This window comes from Vespula vulgaris, chromosome 21 (genome assembly GCF_905475345.1).
Source record: "Vespula vulgaris chromosome 21, iyVesVulg1.1, whole genome shotgun sequence".
Taxonomy (NCBI): Eukaryota; Metazoa; Arthropoda; class Insecta; order Hymenoptera; family Vespidae; genus Vespula; species Vespula vulgaris.
This window is the reverse complement of record NC_066606.1, coordinates 829,876-851,331: the sequence shown is the minus strand read 5'-3', so window position 1 is coordinate 851,331 and position 21,456 is coordinate 829,876. Positions and strand designations below refer to the sequence as shown.

Below are 21,456 nucleotides of genomic sequence, written 5' to 3'. Positions count from 1 at the left end.
CGCCTCGATGAATTATTACTTACGTTATTATTGTTTAAGGATGTGTCTCGAGATGGTATCTTGCAATTGTGAAAGTTGAGCGATGGCTCGCACAAAGTAATCCGTTTACGTTATTCTCTACGAACGGTCTTGTTTCGTTTTTTTTTCTCTTTTTCCCTTTCATTTTTTTTCGTCTTTTTTCTCTTCTTTTTTTCTCTAGTTCATTTCGTACCATAAAGTGACGCGATGCTGTTATATCGTGATTCAAATACTTACGTAAGTACGTATATACATACATACGTATATATTATATACGTACACGTATGTACTTAGTATCTATCCCGAAATATCACGTAGTGTTAGCACTTACTTCGAAATACATGTCCGATTATTATCATTATTATCGTTTCAAAAGCGATTTCAATGGCGGGTAATTATCCAAAGTCCGTGAAACGTTTTACGGACTGGAAACAATCGCAATTACGATTACGTTGCTGAAATAGGTTAGTCTCACTTACCGTTGAGATCGTGATGAGAAATTAAAGAAAATGGAAATCGATCTCGTTACGTCGTGCTATTTTATTAAATTTCTAAAGTAAATGCATCGAACAAATATTTTTTTTTAACGTCTATATCGTTTCGACGAGTAAGCGTCGTGTCCTTGAGAAGCTTTTTTTCCTCGCGTGTGTGTTTTTTCGAATGAAACTACAAATAAAAAGAAAAAGTAGAAAGTGTTTTACTAGCGCAGTGAGCTAAAAGGTTTCGGTATAAAAAAATGAAAGAAAAATAAAGATGGTAAAGAGAATAGAGACAAAGAAATAGAAAAGAGAGAAAGACAAGAAAAGAGAAAGAGCAAGAAAAGTTCTTTTCTCGAATTAAGAAAAGTAAAAGGTACATTTCTTCTTTCGTTTGTTGATATTAATGGATATCGTCAGGAAGGAAGATCTTCTACAAAGGCAAACCAACCTGTGCGTTATAACTTTAAAACACAAAGTCAATTTTGTTAAATCGATCTTAGATTCTCTCCAACCTATATACATATTCAATTGATAGGAAATATAATAATATTAGAAACGTAAGAACTGTTATAGACTTATTTGTTAAGCAGAGAATTAATTGTCTATGTATCAAGCTATGTAACTTTTGATTCATGATTTCTAAAAAGAAAGAAGAAATTAAAAATAAACAAATATTTCAAAGCGAAACGAAGAAGCAAACAAAAAGATCAAAAGCAGACGAAGAAGAAGAGAGAGAAAGAGACGTAGAAGAAATAGTATGAAAAATGACGTTAAGAAAATGTTATGTATCTCGAATGGAATTAGACCAATTCAAGTATCCCGTAAAGTCGATTAATTCGACGCTACTTACGATCGAAGTTTCAAGTACGCGATAAGAAGGAGACATCAATTCGAGAGCCGACTCGATAGAAACCTCCTCTACGCGCGAAAACTTCTTTTGAGCAAGCAAACTTTTCGAAATAGTCGGCGCTTGGAATTCATACGAATTTCCGAATCATACGTAGGTACCTATCTCGAGTCGGGAAATGGTTGGTAAAAAGTTTACGCACGATATATGCACTTTCCACGATCTCTTCTAACTCATTCGAAATTACGCTGGCAAACTTCTTCGAAGAATAAGAAAATTCCGACCTCTATTTGGCTACCTATACCTACCTCCTCGTATACTCCTCGAAGTTTGAAGCACTATATATTTCATAGATGAAGTTAAGTTTCTCTCGTAGACATAGTAATTACTTTCTCGTAAACTTACTTTTCGAGTAAAGACGAATCGATATATTATTTTACGAGAGTCTGTTTTATGATCAAATGACAGCATAGAAAATTATACAACAAATATACTGATCCATTTATATTTTGGATTTGCCGCAACAACATTTCTGTTTTAAGTTAAGATAACGATTGTTGCAAATAAATGTGGAAAAAGAAATCGTACGAACTCGCTACGGAGCGAGTTAATTATTAATCGATTCAAAAGTCGCTTTACTTTCGTGTCATGTCATGTCAACGTTGTGAAACATTTTGTATAACGAAAGTCATACTTCACGATATGGATCAGATATTAAAAGACAATTTAATTTTTGCGAGAATCGAATGAGATAGCGGGACAATGGAACGGAATAAAACGAAACAAAATTGGATACGATATAACGCGGACCAAAACGCGAGTTCTATAACAGTGGTTGCTCTTTGACCATATCTAGTGGACCAGTTGGAATTTTCCGACGTATCCGACGAAATTTTCGCGCGTTGTTAGAGGCGCGAGCGCACGCGGAACGACGATTATCGTTTCGCCGTGGTAAACCGTTTGTCTGCGCGGCATAATTCATGCCACGGCATATGCCGCAGCGACACGCTCGCAGATGTAATTGCGGTGTTTACGCCTGCGGATGAAAAGATAATGCTCCCGTGTTCCGGATAGAAGAGAGAAAGAGAGAGAGAGAGAGAGAGAGAGATTTACGTTCGCGTGCGTGTGTGCGCGCGTTCGTGTTTGTATATCTTACGTGGTTTGAATTTTTCTAATATACATTCTGACACATTATTTATAGTACTTAATAAAATAAGAAAGTAAGGTTTATATATAACGCGATCATTTTCAATTTTTTTCTCCTTAAGAAAGTTTGAAAAACGAATGATCAAGATTTTATAAAGAATCGTCTTTTTAATCGGTACGATCTGATATCACGATGAAGTTTCTTTTAGAATATGAAAACAAATAAAAAAAAATAAAAAAAAGAGAATGACTATCATCGAGTTATTCGTTACGAAGGAAGTATCAAAGAACGAGTTTATTCGAAGAAAGACGAAGTTCTATGAGAGAAACTTTTTTAAATTCGTTAAGGCTATCGAGTCTTTCGTGATATTTTCAAGACTTTCAAGAATTCTCGACTTCGAATGATATTGAAAATGACTCGAGATTCAACGGTTACTAAATTGCACTTGAGAACTTGCATAAGAAAATAATTCAATGCACGTAGGTACTGGATTCTCGCAAGTATCACCGATATAACTTTAACAATTAGATTTTTGATGAAAGAAAAAGGAAAACATCGTTCGTAAAGATAGAGTTTATCGCGATGAGATGTTTGAAATAAACGAAGTACGATTTCTATTCGTAATATTTGTTTCTTTTATCTTGAAGATAAATCGTATAACATCAGTCGGTTCGTAGGAAAATATAGATATATGTATTCGATAAATTTTCCGTATCGTTCGTTCCAATTTGTCGATCGAATTTCCACGATATTTCTTGTCGTCCTCCTCGAAGGGTTTCTCATTAACCTCTAAATAAAAGGAACAAAAGAAGAAAACGAAACTCCGACGCTAAAGAAGAGGAAGAAAGTGTGCAGTCGGTGCATTTTGTTTCATCTGTCCAACATTCCGAAAAGTAAATAAATTTGTCTCCTTCACAAATGGCTATTTACTGTTCTCTTTTTCTTTCGTTTTTTTTCTATTTTCTTATTTTTTTATCGCTCTCTTCTCAACAAAGATCCGTCTCTCATATCGATTCGTAAGAGACGACCAAAAGGAACAACGTCATTTTATCTCTTCCAAATAGTCCATTAAGAGTTCTAAATTATTTGTATTCAATACGCTTCGCAACCCTCGTAATCCATTTCACGAAAGAGACAGTTCTACGAGTTTTAAATAATGTAATCGTACGATCCTTTCTTCTCAACAATTTCTCTTAATTATCTATATAATCTTCTAATAGATTCGCGAATAATCCTTTCTGACGTATACGATTTGAAATATTTATTAAATCGATCAATTGTTCCTATCGTCGAAATGCGATTATAATTTCGATCGATACAATAAGAAATAAGCGATTCTATATCATTATTGATGCTCGTACGTAAATTATTAGGTCCTGTATATCTTCTCTTTCTAAACACTTTCTCTCTTATCAAATAACTCTTTTTCTCTATCGAATCTTACACGAATCGAATTTCGTAATTACCGTCAGATATTGTACGTATTGTACAATGATAGATATTCGAAAAGAACGAGGATATTCAAGAAAACGTAAGTCTGTACTCGATATCGAAAAGTTAAGTTTTAAAAACGATTTATCGTTCGATCGTTCGTTCGTTCATTCGTTCATTCGTTCATTCGTTTATTCGTTGTTGAGTAGTTGAAAGAACGGACGCAATGCCATTCGATAAATTTTATGGAATCGAAAGAAACGGAAGAACATTCGCTCGACTGGTCCATACGACGATGGCAGGAGGCTGAAGAGGAATAGTCGAAGCCGCCTTGTTGTTCAGCCTCCCTCGACGATACCGACGTGTACTCGCGTATGTTGTACCTGCTTTTGACAGGACGGATCGGAGTTATTCGATCGGTCGAAACATGGCCAAAGAAGAGGGCAGAGTTAAGGGGATAGAGAGAAAGGATTATTTCATATCGTATCGTGTCTCCTCGCTCGTATCGTTTACCTCATTTTAATCTGAATCAACTAGAATTTAAATGCAATGTATACGAACGTTACTGTCAAAATACCAGAAAAGTTACTTTATAGAACAACTGGGTATAAAGTCAATTAACTCTTACCTCTCTACCGTATACAATTATAATTGTTTCTTTAGATATATTACCTATGTATTCCGTGAAATAACAGCGATAACATTTCATGTAATACCTTGGTATTTCATATGTCATCTAATTTATAAATAATGTTTGCTTTACAGTTCAAATTAAATTACTAATTCTATAGAATAACTGAACTTCCTCTCTCTCTCTCTTTCTCTAGATATATATAAACGAATATATAAAATATTCAATAAAAATTCAATTAGAATAGAGAAGATAAAAAAACGAATGAATATTTATGAGGAATATATGTTATGTTTTTCAGGTAGATATATTACACACACACACACATATATATATATGTATATATCTATGTATAAAACGATATTACAGGATAACAGATAAGTCAAACTATACGTACTTAAACGTGATAAGAAGACGGGTAATATACCAAGATACAAAATGAGTTAGGGAACGTAAAGTACCACGCAAAAACGTCGAGACTCGTATTACAAGAGAGAACGAAAAAGAGAAAGAAGGAGAGTAGGGCGCGAGAGGATGGAGTAATAGAGAAAACGAGCATATATATATATATATATATATATATATATATATATATTATTGAAAAGCCGCACCCTCTAGCTTCGAGTTCGCTTAATAATTCCGGACTCTACCTTCGCTTCGATAATATCTATCGAGGGTAAAGTAAACACGTTCGCGAGGATACACGCTCGCCATAGAAATCTAATAAGTTACGTTCTTCCTTTATAGGGAGACCACCCCTTTCCCATCCAGCCACGGTCTCCATCTTTCAAGCTTGAAATTCGCGTTTCATTTAACCCCGTGCCTTTTACTCTTTCTCCTTCTCCTCCTCTTTCCCTCTTTCTCTCTCTTTCTTTCTCTCTCTCTCTCTCTCTTTCTCTCTTTCTCATTCTTTTTCTCTTCTCGTAGTCGGCCGATTCGGTTCTCTCCCGCTTGTCGATTCCGTTTGTTTCATTTCGTTTCGTTCGTTTCGTTTCGTTTCGTTTCGTTTCGTTTCGTTTCGTTTCTCCGCTATAACAGAGACTTGCTTTTGTAGCCTGGTGTGATTGTTACTTTCGACGGTTCGCTCGATCCTTTTCACCCTTTATATCCATCCGTCTCTCTTTCTCTCTCTTTCTCTTTTTCTCTCTCTCCTTACTTCTCTTTCCTTCTTTTTCAATCTAACTCTTTCCGTAACGGTACACACGTTACGCGTTTATATATCGTGTAAAGCTTTCGTTTGATACTTAGCGATTAAATTTGCTCGTATGTATATATATATATAAAACTCACACATATAACTTGTAAAGGTAGAAGAGAGTTACTCTCAATCAATTTGCTTTTTTTCATTTTGACAAAGTTAATTTTCCATATTTGTACTACGTTTAATTATAAGCTATGTTAATAGATATACATATATATATATATATATATATATATATATATATATATTCATATTGTATGTTCGAATGTAATTGAGATTTGGAAAAATTAATTATTTTATCATGATCGATTCGATATTCATGCAGTGTAAAGAAAATCGACATCGTAAATCAAACCTCGAAGGCATCTTCTCTCTTGGGGCTATGCCAATATATACGTACTATAAAATGAAATTTACTTCGCTCGCGTTTTTTGTTCGATTCGATTACGTTCCTTTTCTTGTTATTTATTTTATACAAATATTGTAGAAACAAAGCACGTATGCACTTCCTCCATAATTTCTTGCTTTCCTATACTGTTTCTTTTTTTCTCTTTCTCTCTCTCTCTCTCTCTCTCTCTCTCTCTATCTCTTTTTTACTTTCTTAAACTATTTTTCTCTCAAACAGTACCCTCACGAAAATTCGTTCTCTTTCTCTTTGATAATAAGATTGTACGTTAGCCAGAGACACGAACACGTGTCCATCGTTCTCTATCTCTCTTTCTCTTCACGAAGAATTTAATTAACGACCTCTTCTTTTCCGTACAGTACCTTTCTTTATAATCTTTCTCCTTTTTTTTTCTTTCATTTTTTTTTATTCTCTTCCTCCTACCTTCCCCCTTCCACCATTTTTCAAGGGGGATACTTTGCTAAGGAATCACGAAAGATCGTTCGTAATATGCCATTCTTTATTTCACATGAAGTAGAATTATTCCTTTTCCCGTATCCTTTTATTTCTTTTCCGCTCGAATTAATTGTGATACTTTCGTGAAAGGAAAAGAGAAAAAACAAACGTTGTAATTATATTTATTGATAATATCCATACGACAAGTATCTCATCTCTTTTTTCTTTTTTTCTTTATTTTCACTATTAATTTGCGAATAAGCTATTAATTGAGTCATTAACTCGTTAATAATTTTATTTTTTTCTTTTCTAGACCCGATCACATCCATCTGACGTTAATTGCAATGCGAAAAAAGGAAAAGAAAGAAATACATAAAAAAATATATGGATCATTCTATTCGCTATCTCATAGATTTTATTTGTTAAAAAGAAAATTAACATTCGTGGGAACGTAAAATTTAAAGAGACGACACTTTTTCGTCCTCTCGTACTATTTTACGAGCTCGTTTTATCCTAGATCCTATCCCCTATAATTTTCTTAACCATTGTGATCTTTCTAGCTCCGAGAAGTCGTCCTTAATATCGGAGAGACCTTTTTAGCTTGAGAATGATCTCGTAGCCGCTTTACTTCAATTACTTTCATAATCTACTTCATCGTGCCGCGTTCATTAAGGGTTCACGTTTACTACTGACGTCACGTTGTCTCGTTTTATTATCACGATCGAAAAACTTTGACTTCGATTCACCAATAAATAATTTAATATAAACACGATCGTTTATTTTTGCAATCTTCCAATCGTCTCTCTCTCTCTCTTTCTCTCTTTCTTTTTTTCTTTTGTTTACATACTTCTTTACTAAACAAAACAAAGAAACAAAATGAAAGAAATTATAATAGTTTCTTTAAAAGAAATATACAAAGGAGAAAAGTAATTCCGGTTCTACTTCTTCTTACGCGTTTACTCGTCCTCTAGGAAAAATAAAAAATCACATTTTCCCTTTTATATATGCCGACGCAAACACGAACTCGCACTACTTCTATATACATATTTTTTCCCCTTGAAAGATATCTCTGGACTTCTCATAAGGAAAAAATATAAACAATTCCTTTTCTTTCTATATAATCCCCACCCTCGCTTAGTCTCATCTTCACGCTCCTTGAAATATTTCTTCGTTTATGAGGTTGTTGAACGTAAAGATATTTTCATATGTCAGGAATTAAAAAAAAGACAGCTTGAAAGAAGGGATGGTTTCAATTGGATTTAACATCGCGTTTTTATTTGGTAGATAACTTTCAAACAATTTTTTATCTGCTTGCATACACACATACACACACACATATACATAGGACAGCGAACGAGAAGAGAAAAATCGTACGGGAGAGAATTTGTTGCCATACGATCAATTTTGATTTTCTAGAATGGCTTCTCACCCGTATATGACCCTTTTTACCGGAGAATGTAAGTCATGTGCAAAGAGAGAAAAAAAAGAGACAGACAGAAAGAGAGACAGAGAAAGAGATGAGTCTGTTCAAGGGGATGAGAAAATCGAACGATGTGCCGATCGTCGAAGCATCTCGTACGCATCTTATTTTCATATATTTTCTATCAAAATAGCAACGTTTCTGCTTTCATCCTCTTATATAAGGGTACTCGCAGCTACTTACATCTAATCCCTAACTTACAAATAGATATTTATCTTACATAACAAATTCTAAAGAAAACTCGCGGATTTCGTTTGTAATGAATACGATGAAAACTTTCGAAGAATCGAGTAGGATCATTACGAAGCACGTTATTGTAAGAAACTACTGTTTATTCTATCTTCTTCTTCAAATTGACGTTCGATATAGACGAGTATCCTTTTTTATCCATAGACTATTTCAGCTGACAAGATCGAGAGGAACCGAGTAAAAATATCGAGCAAACAACGAGACGTGAACGCTTATGCGTTCAAGCTATTATACACACACACGTACACGCATTGCCACGTACACATACACATGTACACGTTTATCTACGCATGTACACGTATGCACATAGAATGTTGAAATGGAGTCGATGCATGTTCTTGATAAAAATTTCCATTACACGCATTTTCAGGATCGGCAAGGAGAAGAAAAGCGAGTAAAATAGACAGAGAGAGAGAGAGAGAGAGAGAGAGAGAGAGAGAGAGAAAGAGAGAAGAAGAGAAGAAAAGTACAGAAAGAGCACGTCACGCACGATGTCGAAGGAGTACGAGCGGAACAGCCGTCGGCGAATCTTGACGCTCGACTGCACACCGGAATTGATTTTCCTTCGCGATCCTTCCACGCGATCCCGAAGGCACGTGATCCAGGAATCTTCTGAATCTGATGTCGGTCTGACATCCCGTATTCCAAAAGCGTACCCGGTAACATTAACTAGCACCTTTCATCGTACGACCGAAAGAGAGTCTCGATTCGTACGTATGTATATGTGTTATATAAAAAAAAAAAAAATGAAAACTCTCCAGCGCGATTTTCTCTTCTCGTTTAACTTTTTGCTGTTTTTTTTTTGTCCCCCTTTATTTCTCTTTTTATTTTTCCTCCTCGCAATTACGATCGTTAACAATGTCGTAAACGTGAATTTTAATTTACAAGTAGAAATGAAGTGGAATTGAATCAACGTTCGTAATAACAAATAATAATTAATGTCGATATTCCTGCTACGATGGATTAACGGATAATGAGAGGAAATAATGACGGAAATATTAAGGTTGCCTATCGATTTATCGACGATCGTAGTTACCTATTTACGATTTGACCAAATCGATGAATATTTTTTGGAAAGATAAACGGCATAGATAACTAAAGAGAGATAGTTGTTGATCTAATGGTGAATATATCAAACAGATGAGCAACGATATAATATTAGACGTTTTTAAATATTTCAAGCTAAATTTGGTAACATTAACTCTTAAAAGTAGAAAGATTCCATTACGAAAATATCACATTTATTACGTAAGTAATAAATGAATTGAATTTGCAAAATAAAAAAATTATTGACCATCAAGGACTAACTTGTTTATAAATTTATACCAAATCAAATAATAACATAAGCGATTATGATATTGACAATTTTCGAATAGCATCGATACATTTATCTTGCCAAGAAGATAATTAAAAAAGATCGATCGCGAGATACTTTTCTCCTTTGGCGTTGTTAGAAGAGTATAGAAACGATCAAATGTAATCGGTGATCGTTCCCAAAGTTCAGAAGTCGAGAAAACAAATAGTATGTTCCCTTTAGAAGCCGCGAATCGAGCTAACGTAGCGATCGGTCTATCAATCAATTCCCTCCGATCGAGTCGACGAAACACCCAACGAAACACAGTACCTATCACGCGCGAAAGAACACCCTTAATCTTCTCGACGAGCTACCAGGGTGGTAGCGATGCTAGTGGCACACGCTATCGTACACCCGTTTCTCTTGGCTACGCAATATGCAAATTCTCTCGGAACGTGGGGTTCAAAGCGATCGACGAAAAGTGCACGTTGCGGTGTGCTTGAATGGCTCAAAAAAGAGAGAGAACGAGAGAGAGAACGAGAAGAGAGAAAGAGAGAGAGAGAGAAAGAGAAAGGCTAGCGCGAATACTAACGTCAGTAGAAGAGGTGATGGTGTAGGGAGGGTTACGGGGTGGGGGTGACTCAGCATCAGGATTTTGACGCTCGACTGCCTGCTGGAATTGATTCTCTTCTCTCTTTTTCTCTTTCTCTTTCTCTCTTTCGCTCTTTCGTGGTATCTGCACGCCGTACCGACACCGCTGACGCCACTGTCGAGGCTAGGCACGTGACGCAAAAATCTTCTGAACGTGACGTCGTTCTCCATCCTATATTCCAGTCAGGAATAGATAAGAAGAAGTCCTCGCTAGCTAGTAGGTACGGTAATAATTATGCAGAGAATATCACCGGGCCGAGGACATCGTAGCTCGCATAGCAAGTGGCTTTCGCCTTTTCCAACCCTATCATAGCTTCTGCCCTATTCTACTCCTTTTACTATCCTCGTCCGTCCTGTTACATATCTTTCACGAAATTAAACTGACCCGTCTTTAACATCTTTTAGGAACGATGTCTCGACCGGAAGTGGTGCTTGCTAATATCTTGCTACGTTGACAATTTATTCCCTTTTTTTTCCGTCTTACGGATGCTTCGTGATCGTTTTCAATCTTTTTTTTTTATGCTTGCCTGATCGGAAGTAACAGTCGGAGCAGTTTTTATTAAAACTCGAAGGAGAGATATCGACGTGTCTATTTTTTTTTTTACATTCCTTTCTTTTTTCTCTCTCGATATTTTCAATAAACAGACACGTAACGTCGCTTCCTAGACTCCAACTGGATTATCTCCAAATAGACTGATAAAAATGAAAGATAAATTAGCAAACTTTTTCTCGGTTAAAAATTCACCGTAAAGATTTCTTGTAACATAACCGCTCGCAATTTAATGCAAGCGCTAAAATCGCGGTCGCAATGACTAGAAATTGCGGTTATCAGGAGCATTTAACTGTGCCGCGTACTAAATTAGAGATAGTGAATCAGTGGAGCATACAGTGTTACGGAACGACTCGTCGTGCATCATGTCGAGGACACCAATGATGCGCGGTGAATACATTAATGTTCCTGGCGTTACATAGATACAACGTTTTATTACGTCAACCAGCGCGGAACCGTAATTTCCTTCCTAGTTTTCTCTGCCCATGCTGGAGTATCAAACTGATTGTACCGCGCACGCGCATGCGCCCACTGTTCTATTTAATTTTTGTTTATTTTTAATTTATAATATAAATCACGTCGACTAATAAGGTTAGCGATATACCTTTTTTAAATGTTTGTCCTAAAGATAAATAATATCTAGGTAATTATTTTCTATTGTAGCAATTATTTTTTTTTATAAGAAATAAATAATTATTGAAATTTATATATATATATATATATATATTTATGTGCGTGTGTGTGTATGTTGAAATATCTAATCGAGTTCAAGAGACTCTCAGTCCAATAAAAATTAATCAATTATCTTTAGCAATTTGTCCGATACAAGCGAGTGTCGGAAGACACGTACATTTCGTACTATATATTCAAAGGGTTGATCTTAAGAATTATTCGATACATGGACGCTACTTGAACGCTACTCACGTTTCTGTTTCCTTCTTTGGTAGAAAGCAACGGTGACGTTAATGCGCGTTACAAATCACGAGAGATCCTAAATGTACCAAGAGTAAATGCGACATAAGGCGGCTTTCGGTGAGTAACGTTCATTCTATCGGATTCGAGTGTGTTGTCATCGTGCGTCATGTCGTTTCAAACATATCCGCTTGCTTTCTGACTACCTTGTGTACCTTTAAGGTGCTTTACTTATCGCTTTTACGACACTTCGAGGATATCACGTACAAAGTATTAAAGAAATGTTTCTTTGAAAGGATTGAAGAATATTATTGAACGTTCTTTTTTATATATAGATATATATAAAAATATATATATATATGAAAAAAGATATAAATAAAGTGAAAAAGATCTCAAGTTACGTTTCCATAGAATTATCTATTTTCGTGAAAGACGAAATAATTTAACTCTCGTGATAATAAACGGCATCGATTTCATCTTTAACGATAATTTCATTCCCATTTCAATCGACTTACCATCAATACGTTTCTCTTCTTTCACCCTGTTCTCATTCCTTCCATAAGTGATTCTGTAAAACAGGCGGAGTTCGATAGAACGAACGTTTCTCACTAGGATTCTATTCTATACGCGAATAAAAAATAATTTAGTTATCTAAAAAGAAATTGAAATAATTTCGCCTCGTAGAAATATATGGTTAAATCTCGAATTGTGTTAAAATCTTTGTTATTAAATCGTAGCAAGAAATTAGAAGGGATTATGTCGGGAAAATCTACCGTAGTCCCGTAGGCGTATACAAACTTAGTGTCAGCCGGTGATGGGTGAACGCGAATTAGCACGATTAAGATGCTATCGCGTTTCACTGGACAGGAGTGTTACGAGGCCGGTGGTAGTGAATGGAAGGAGACTATGTGAAATACTTAAGCACGTAGACTGTACTGCTGGTGACGATAGAGATGGTGGTGGTGCTGGTGGTGGGGAGTGAGGTGTGGTAGTGGTGCTGGCGAAGGGAAGCGAGAGAGAGAGAGAGAGAAGGGTTTTGGTATCCGACCTCAAAGTAACTGGCAAGTGGAACGACGGGGGTATATGTTGTCCCGTATGGGATATCTATGGGTCCGTTGTAAGAGAGAGAGAGAGAGAGGAGGGGGTAGGTTTCAAGGTGGATATCCGGGGTGGTCGTGTTGCCTGGGATTACGGAAATACAGGAAGGGGTCGGGTGGACCTGCCACGTAACGCCAGTGTGGCCCTGGCTCTGATGCTGAGTTACGTTCTACCCTATATCCCTTGGACCTATTACACACGCGGGACACCCTCATAAATACAACGCAAAATCGTTCTAGATCCTCTGTCGGCCACGGTGATATGCATCCGTCAAACTTGCAACCAACCGTCCGCCATTGTCTTCCTTTTCTTTTGCACATTGGGATAGCAACGTAACGGCAGTATTCACGATGCAATTTCGTTACTCAATTTCATTTTGATTTTCGTGTGAACGAACTTGTTAGAGATAGCTTTATCGATGATAGTCGATAGCTATATTTGGTGTATCAATGGATTGGGATAGTTAATCGATCTGTTCATGTTTGTTCTCGAGATTAGAGTACACCCATTTTGGTGATACGATTATACGACTCGCATTGTTTCACGTAGGTACATTACAGCACGAACATCTGCATTAAAATAGTAAGCGGAATATTTATTATTCATATAAAATAATAGTTTCTTTCTTTCTTCTTTTCTTTTATCGGTCGATAAATTGTCATTTCACGAATCAATCCGAGGAATGATTATTGCAATCGCAGCGACGCAGTATATGCTATTCTCGATTCCCGAATATTCGAATTCAGTAATTAACTATGTAACACGGCATCTTGGTTAGAACGCCGAAAATTTTAGCCGAGATGGACGCGTATGCGAATTATAATCGGATCGGCTATGCGACAAGGCAGATATAACATAGCGTTCGTTATTCGGCTCAACGTTTAATGCGCGCTTAACATCAGAGTTACTCGATCATTGCTCGCAACATAGAACGAAGATAATCCCCATTGGTATGATTATTATGAATAGAGGAACAAAGTCGTTGGTATTCATATTACGTTGCTAAATAGCATAAATGCAAAGTTAACGGGTGGAAAGAATGAAATGAAAAATTTATTAAACCAAAATGACCTTTTTCCTTAATGCAATCGAAACTTTACGAGAGAAAGATGAATTAACGATAATCAAGTATTAATGGCGTAGCGGCAAAAAGGAAAAGTCCCTACGGTTTTAATTTAATTATCGTCGAACAATGAAACGCATCGATACGTTAAATTAAAGTATGAAAACGACGAGAGAAAGAGCGACTTATTGTCTTTCGATAATTCCTATTCGCTTATAATACGATCGATCTATACGGTCGAGTTAGAATTTATAAATGAATACTTTCCCTCTGTTCCTCCGCCTTCGTCTCTCCGTCTTTCTCTCTCTCCCTCTCTCTCCCTCTCTCTCTCTCTCTCTTATACACGTCGGAAGAGAATAAAGAAATAAAGCGAACGAACGAAAGATCGACGAATGAAGTGGCTTCGATCGATAGAACGCATAATTAAATGTTCGCGCATTAGTTATATCATTAACCGATCGAATTTCTATCGGAAGAAACGTTAAAAATGTTTCTCGTGTTCGTTAACGAGCTTTAATAAATGATTCGTTTAATAAATGGTCTCGCCATCGACAACGCTTTTACGTATTAATTATACTTTCGACTAATCTAATGACTAATGAATAATATTCCTATACGATTTAGTTACTACATTTCATGTTTGATTTTCGTTTGACGAATTATATGATTTACATAGTTCGATTTGTTTACACTTTTACTTTCTTCTACTAATTAATATCGTCTTTCAAAGATCGATGTTGAAGAGTCGAGAGATGTTCAAAAGTCAACATTGAATTATTAATTATAAATGGAATAAGCAAATATTAGAAGCATCAAACACATAAGTCATGCCATCTGCGGATTGAAGTTATTAATGAGATTGTACGTCTAAATATATGCATCTAAATATATATATGATAAAATTATATATTTAGATGTATAGATGTATGTTTAGATATATATTATAAAATATATATTAAAATTATAAATATACATTAATACATATATCTACATGCAATAATGTGCGATATTAACAATTTTTCGATTTTATCGTTTCTCCAAAATCAAATAATTTATAGCGCGTTAACGTAATTTAATTTTATTACAAGTGATCAGTAATTCAATTAATTTGCATTTCAAAGGGAAGAACGATTCGATGAGAACGTACGTATCCACGTAATAGATACACCATCAAAGTTAACCACAAATATTTGAATGAAGTTAAATAACTATGAAAGAGTATAAAATTCCATTTAAAATTTAATGTAAATTTGGCTAAACAAGAGAACGTGATACGAGAGGATTATATAATAAAAGTAATATTCGTAAAAGTTCTTCTGTCAAAGTCGAGCTATTTCGTGTGTTCGCTAGAAATAGATTAATTAGTTTCGTTATGATCGTACAAATTTAATATTAGTGATCAGAGAAGAAGTTATCTTATTTCCTTGGAATATTCTTGGATACATAGGATTTGCGTTTCCATAAGAGATGATACGGATTATCCTTCGTACGAAATCTCTCAAAGGATATATCCAATATTGATATCTATTTATATAGAGTCATCGTGAGATCTCCTAAGTGTTTAATATCATTCCCTTTAGATTTTAAAAGGATAACGAAAATATATAATTTATTCGCTTATTGATCGACGATCGAATCAAGTAATATCTTTCTCTTTCTCTCTTTTCTTATTCTTCCTTACTGAAAGAGATGAAAATATTTAAAAGGTTTCTCCCGATAAGAAGGAAGAAACGAGAATGAGAGAGGAGAGGTAGAGAAAAAAAAAACAGCGATAGCTATCAGGCGATGGAGTTAAACGAGAAAGAAGTTCGATCGATCGATATCCATACAATCTTAATCAACGTTTTACTTCTCGCAAGGTTCTCGAAAATTGATCAATCCAGACGGCTCGCGAAAAGCATTGCCCTCGCATACATATACCCTTCGAACTCGTTAAAGCATCCCATACCCGAGCTTCGGTCAGAGCTTTCTACTTGCTCGATTCACCATACGCTTCTACTTTTACAGTGGCACGTGCTTTAACACACGTACACAAATACATATAAGTAGATATTTGCTATATATATGTGTGTGTATATATATATATGTATGTATATGTATACACACACACGTATATAGTGTATATATAAAGGCATGCAAACGAACTTTCGCATACGTTGGAAGATATTCAGTGTTCAGACAGTGAAATGGTCAAGTAGTATAGCGTTTGCAGATACGCATTGCAGGAGTGGGATATGCGGAATCTAGTGTGAGCCTTTAAACCGTCTGCGAAGTTGGCTTTCGCCCTCTCGTATCAACCCCTTTTAGCTTTTCTCTTCTTTATCTACGTATCTCGGTTTTTTTCTTCCTTTCTTTATGTCTCTCGTTGTCTCTCTTCTCATTTCTTTCGCTTTTTGTTTCTCTCTCTCTCTCTCTCTATCTCTCTCCCTCCCACTCTCTCTTTCTCTCCCTCTCTCTCTTTCTACTCTTATGCTCTTCACGCACGTCCCTAAATGCAATCGTAGTCGGTATTAAAGAGTTGCTCGAACCAATGAACAACGAGATCGTGTTCTCGAGAAAAAGAATGATTTTCTCCCTCTCTTTCTCTCTTTTTCTATATATATATATATTTTTTTTGTTTCTTTGTGTTCTTTTTTCAACTGATACAGAATTTACTGAATCGGAATCTTGGAATGCTGGAATTTCGATGAAACATTTTATCTTTCTTCACTTTCTTTTTTGTTTTTATCACGATCGTGTTTTCATTCTTCCGGCAAGCTTGCACGTACGTTCACTTCTATTGTATTTTTATACATGTAAAACAATATCTATATGTGCGATTTAATAAAAAAAAAAAAAAATTGCAATTTCTCTCTCCGATGATATTACGAAAAAAAAAAAAAATAATCTCATAACTTTAGACCACGTTTGCACATCGATCCGATATACGGATTATATAGAAACAATTTAATTAATATTCCAAAATAAAATATTTATTTCTAAATTTTTTGATCGAGTTCGATTAAAATATTACATCCGTCGAATAACTCCATCAATCTATAAAAAAAGAAATTTTGCTTCGTCGAAAAATCGAAAATGTTCTTCCTGGAAAAGAGAAACAGCGAATACGAGGAAGGAAAGGAGAGATGTATATAGAGAAAGAGATAAAGAGGGAAACTTTAGAGAGCATAAACCCTTTCGTAGACACTCGTTGAAAACGTATTTCAGTCGAATTCAATCGGGAAAGCGTGACCGTTGAATTTTCGCACTGTTATATCTGCACTATGCGGTCTGCTACACGAACCAAAAGCTGGCTTTTTCCACTTTCGAACTCAGTGGCCATCCGCCACTTGTAAGTTATCCTTCTAGCAAACGTGTGTACGCGTTACGTATCATCCTGTTGCCCTATGAGTTCTAACAAATTTTACGGCGTTGCGAGAAATACAGTTAGAATAACTGAATAGCATGAAACACGATACCCTAAACAAGTACGACCGAAGTCGTAAATGTGTGTGTGTGTGATTTTTACACTCGTGTGTATGATTCAGCGTATAATAAGTAACGCGTATACCATGTACAGAGAAATCCTAATGCACTCTGTTCGCCACATATCGACCTTACGCGATAACGAAAACGCTTGTTTTGTATTTGCATATATATTACAGTTTATTTATTATCGACAAATTTTATATATAATAGTTGCTGATTCTTGAAATGTCATTTTTAAGAATATCGAATAATCATGATTTTTTTTTTAATTTCCGACATTTTGAAGTATCTTTTTGTCGTAAGAAATCTTGATATCTTTAAAATCGGTAATAGTTTTGTTACTGAAGACTTAATCGCTTGCATCTCTCATTTAATTGGACACGTTCTCTTGGACAAAACGATTGTAAAGAGAAAATGATAAAAGAAATAAAATAAATTCTTAAGGCGCAATATACATATTCTCTCGTTGTACCACCATTCGCGAGTTTGGAACAAGGAAAATTCCGCAAATCTGCAACTGGTTCGCGAAGTAGCGTAGTGAGTGGAGTAGCGCATTGTCGAAAGTAAACTCGTTACCGAGGAGAGGGAGTGGTTAAGTAGTCGGACGGATTCAGCGTTGAGTTAAAGGGTTGGGGGAAGTGGGTGAGGGGAGGGTGAGAGAGAGAGAGAGAGAGAAAGAGAGAAAGAGAAGCGTGCCTCTGAAGTTGGCTCGTGCTTCATACGTTCGTGTTTCGTTCATCGCGTTTCGTACGCTCTGTTGCCTCCTTGAGTGTTCAACCCTTCTCTCTGATTTCTCATCTAACAATAAAAGAGTTCGACCGTTTGAAAAACACGTCGACTTCTCGTTAAACAAAGCTTGATTAAGGAAGATTATTATAAATATAAGATACGTCAACGATGTTTTTTGGATTTCATTCTATATCGTATTGTACATCCTAATTCTACTATTATTATTATTGTTACTATTAAGTATCGTTGTAAATTGAACGAGTTCAAATTTTTCTTTCATTCATCTTCTTCTCTTCAGATTTCCTTTCTTTTGGGATTTTCAAACTTGGTTTTTTTTCTTCCGGAAATAAGAGCAAATACTTTTTATCAATCTTTTTACATTAAAACTACAATGAATTGTTAAGTTTAGAAATTACAAAGAGTCGTATTTAATTCTTGAAAATGCATAGAAAACTCGTTACATTATACTTGCTCTTTACCTGATACATACATACATACATATATATATATATATATATATATCATTTAAAAGTACTAGCCAAACGTTAAGAAGCAAATCCTTTTCACGAACCACGTTTATGGATTCGGTAACTAAATGCAATTACGAATGAACAAAAGCGTCTACCCGAATAAGGGGCCGTATTTTTTATCTCGCAGCTTAAATCCATCGCATTAAACGACAGAGACTAAGTTACTACTTCCGTTTCTATTAGAAAAGAGAATTTTTATTGTCTAGCATAAATTTCGCCGCCGATCTTCTGCCGTCAATGTTAAGTTAATCGTTAAAAATATCATACTTACGTATTATTTTAATAAAAGAAAAGAAATTTTGGTACGTGTGCGCGATAGATATAATAAAACAAAGGAAAGAAAAAGAAAAAAAATGTTAATTCAAATTAATTTACGCAATATTTGTAAATAAAGAAAAAGAGAAATAATTATAAGTGGTTTCTTAAGAATTGAAGAAAATGAGAAAAGGAGTAAGGGAATTAGAGAGAGAAAGAAAGAAAGTAAGAGAGAGAGAGAGAGAGAGAGAGAGAGAGAGAAAGAGAAAGAGAAAGAGAGAGAGAGATCGTGAGAGAAGGATAGATACGGTTGCCACCAGAGCTACCATCCCTAGTCCACCAATAAATCCTCTTGCCGTATTTGGCGCCGGTTCTCTACGTAATGCGGGTTTAACGACGTTAAGCTGAATAAGTCTATGACTTCGTTACGCCATGCGAACGCACGCTTCCAGTTACTCTCATTTCTCTCTCTCTCTCTCTCTCTCTCTCTCTCTCTCTCTTTCTCTCTCTTTCTTTATCTCTTTCGATCCGATTCGTCGTCTTTGTTAACGTTACACACGGTAACGTTTTATTTTCAACCGCTGATGATCGCACGAACTGTAACTCGATAGAAATCGACATGGGTTCGTTATATGAACGAACAAATAATAGCTATATCGTATAGAAAGGATCGATCATTCGACTATATTCACTGTTTGCGATTTGTCAAACGAACGAAAATGGATGGGGAGGTAAACGGGATCGAGGAAAATTGGTCGACCGGTTGAAAAGTAGCGATGTAACGAGCAGCTTTACTCGTCGATCGAATTTTTCTTCGAATCAACTCGACAACAGAGAATTGAAAGGCATCTTTTCTACTTTCTTTCTTTTTCTCTCTTTCTCTTTCTCTCTATATCTCCTTCTGTCTGTCTGTCTCTCTCTCTCTCTCTCTGTCTCTCTGTCTCTCTCTCTTTACCTTTCTCTTTCCCCCACATTTTCTCGCACTATCTATTAATCTATCCTTTCTATGGAATTGATTTATCGACGTAACTTTTATCGTAATAACACTTTAGTCACGATAAAGAAAAATATCTTGTTTAAAATCGTCCATATATTTCTTTTTATGGTACTTCAAACTTATCGCCTCTTTCTCGCACAATATGGTGAACCGAGACAACGTATAAATACGATATTCTCCTTAGATCGAGAAGAAAGAGATCGATAATCGATAAGACGGAGTCACTTGTCTTGTAGCTTTCTCGACGATATATCCATCTCGCTGTCTAAAGGATGATGGGTATACGGTAAAGGAAGATTGTATAGTTACAAAAAAAACGAGAAAAAGAGAAGGAGAGAGGGTGAGAGAGAGAGAGAGAGATTGAGGGAGAGAAATAGAGAAAGCAAGACAGATGATTGAAGGCATGGAAACGAAAGAGAAAATAAAAATAAGACAGAGAAAAAGTAAGTGAGCGGGAGATAGAAGAGAAAAGAAAAAAGAAAGGGAAAAAGAGAAGCGCAGGTGAATTCGCATAACATGTGCTGTGCACGCATGATGGTAGGGAATAAAAAGATAGAAGCGATTTTTAAAAGCCTCTTGCTTTGTGCATGCGCATGGTGTATTGGTGCTAAAGTTGGAGGAAGCAAGAGAGAAGAAAAAAAACGAAGAGCGAGAGAGAGATTGTGTGAGCGAGCGAAAGGGAGCTTAATTAACATGGAGATCGTGTTGCACAGTCGAATTGGAAATTGCTGGAGATAGTCGTGGGTAAGGTTAATCCACCTTGGAAGCTATGGGGAGAGGGGGAGGGTTATGGTGCTGCTTTATCGAAGTAATTTCACCGTTACCAGCAACTCGACTTATGTTTATAACGTTCTTTGTACATATTGAACGATCCGACAGTTAAATCGCGAGTAATCGTCCTCTCGAGAGCGAAACGTTTTTTAAATTGCTCTCTGGGATGTTCAAACAAGCAAGCAAGTAAGCAAGCAAGCAAGTAAACAAGCGAAGGAAAAAAAAAGAAATGAAGAAAAGGAAATAAACGTATTAATTATCTCCTTTAATTTTACGTAGATATCATCCGTTCGAAGCCACGTCAAATGTTATATTATGTGTCTGGGTTTCATTTAAAGCGTAACACTTCTCGTGGTTTTTCTAAAGAATAAATATTGCTCGTGGAACAATAAGGAAGAGTATTAATAAAGTAGCCTTCCATATAATCTCCTTTTTTTTCCTCCCGTAACGATGAACTTATTAATTTTCACGTTTCGCGACTCACCTAATCCTTCGGGATTTATTCCAATGGAAATAAACTGTCGTTCAACGGTCCTGAATTTATTATACGAGCGAATAAAGATACAACGTTGAGACGCTCTAATGGAAAACTATGTTATTATGTAGAGGATATCTAAACATCAAAAAGTTATTTGCGAAAGTTATTTGACGTGGTGACAAAAGCATAAGCATAAGCAGATTTAATTAGCGTTCGTTCGGACCGTGATAATCGATTCTCGAAAACGTTGACGCGCGTCATTGGTCGTTTCTTGATAACCTCTTGATTTATTTTCGAATATAATTCGATATAATCGACGTAAGATCGACTCTCGAT

General features: G+C 35.8%; 1 protein-coding gene across 7 annotated transcripts in view; it reads right to left on the bottom strand.

Annotated features, from left to right (window-relative positions):
* LOC127071373 (lachesin-like) overlaps window positions 1-21,456 on the bottom strand; it is a 104,364-nt gene that overhangs the window by 24,864 nt on the left and 58,044 nt on the right. For 3 of the 7 annotated variants that reach the window (XM_051010606.1, XM_051010610.1, XM_051010608.1), the window contains one exon: window positions 12,247-12,299. The exons of the other annotated variants lie outside the window; for them this stretch is intronic. The gene's annotated coding sequence lies outside the window, so the exon portion shown is untranslated. The remainder of the gene's footprint in view (window positions 1-12,246; window positions 12,300-21,456) is intronic. 7 annotated transcript variants of the gene reach the window in all.